Source organism: Mastomys coucha, unplaced genomic scaffold (assembly GCF_008632895.1).
Source record: "Mastomys coucha isolate ucsf_1 unplaced genomic scaffold, UCSF_Mcou_1 pScaffold19, whole genome shotgun sequence".
Taxonomy (NCBI): domain Eukaryota; kingdom Metazoa; phylum Chordata; class Mammalia; order Rodentia; family Muridae; genus Mastomys; species Mastomys coucha.
Window position 1 is genome coordinate 4719777 of NW_022196901.1, and position 1538 is coordinate 4721314.

General features: G+C 50.0%; 1 protein-coding gene across 1 annotated transcript in view; it reads left to right on the plus strand.

Annotated features, from left to right (window-relative positions):
* Positions 1 to 522: 522 nt before the first annotated feature.
* LOC116097467 (metalloreductase STEAP4) overlaps positions 523 to 1538 on the plus strand; it is a 22852-nt gene continuing 21836 nt past the window's right edge. Inside the window, exon 1 of the mRNA XM_031379981.1 lies at positions 523 to 772. The gene's annotated coding sequence lies outside the window, so the exon portion shown is untranslated. The remainder of the gene's footprint in view (positions 773 to 1538) is intronic.

Genomic DNA, 1538 nt, shown 5'->3' on the forward strand with positions numbered 1-1538 from the left:
TATTTAGAAAATAATATTTTCTGCATGTGTAGGCAGGTGCTGTTGTTGTTCGAATTTTGTCTTTCTCTCCCAAACAATAAAGTGCGGCATCCATTTAGGTAACATTTGCATTGCATTGTTACCACGTAGAGATGGAATAAACAGGAGATGCACACTTCCAACTGCCTGGGTATGCCGTAAACGTGAAGCCCTGGAGTAACCCTGTGAACACAGAGGTACAGCCACATTTGAAATGAAGACCTGAAAGCTCTACATCTTTCAAGTTCTGACTCTGTTAATAAGCGGGGCTCCTGGCAGGAGAAGATGCCACTATTTCGTAACAACAGAGGCAACTAAAAGAAATGCCTAAGCTCCTTGCCCATGTACTGTTTTCTTAGCTACCCAGAGTCCTCTAGCTCCAACAGAAAAGGAGTATCTCTCTGCCCCTCGAGGCTGCTGCTGGCCTGGAATGCCCCACCCCAAAGGTTCCGGAAAAACCCCTTTTAAACCCCGCTTGCCAGCGCAGAGCGGCCACATCTGCGAGCCAGAGCTGCACAAAAAGTTCTGGTCCTTCCAGCTGCGCGGGATTCCCAGGTTGAACTCTTCCGGGAAACTTTGCTTCACAGCTCCTCTTGCGAAATCAAGCGGGCCCTCCCTCCGCACTTTGGTTTAAAGGCGGGAGCCTGGAGCCAGCGCAGAGCACAGGCTGGCTACCTCGCTCCTCAAGCCTAGAGAGGTCAGAGCCCACCGCAGCTGCGCCAAACCAACGCCCCTCCAGGCGCCTCTCCCGCAGGTGGGTCACTTTACTGGCTCTTTTGCCTTGTCACTTTCGCCAGGGGAGGAGGTCCCTTTTCTGTCAGCCCACCTCCAGCCCTTCTTTTCTGGACTCTACTTTCCAGCCAGCTGATACAGAGATATAGGCACACTCGCGCCCCCGCACCCCCCCCCCATAGCCTTCTCATAAAAATGTCACCCAAGGCTGCTTCGAGATCAGTTAAGCCATTCAGCCAATCATTCCCTTCCTGAAGTTGTGTTACTCATCAAGGTGCAGAAGACTTCCCAAAGAGAAAGACCCAGGCTGGATTCTTTCTCTTTCTAACTGGATTCCTACAAATCTGAAGCATCCATGGGGAAGGAGCCTGGAAGAACTTAGGTGGGCAGTCCAGCAGTGTAAGGCTAAATCTAAGGACTTCTTCACGTAGAGCTGAAATTGGGCAGTTGGTCTTCCTTAATCTTAATGTAAATAGCCTTAAGCAGCTTAGCGATTGCTTTTCTAGAGGCAGACTGTTTGTGATGCAGTTTGAGGGAAAGAAAGCCTGTCCAGAAGCAGATGCCAGGTGGTTTGGGTTTTTTTTTCCCCTTATTACTTTTCTCTGCATGGCGCTTTAAAACATGAATGGTGTGTCCGGGAAAGCAAGTTGCCTGAACCACAGTCAGGGTGTTTAGAATTCTATTCTTAGTTCTAACTGTGGCCTCAGTTCCACAGATCTAAATTGAAAACCTATTGGTCCAAGAGGATGCACCCAATGCAGCTCTACCAAGGGGCGGGGGGGGGGGGG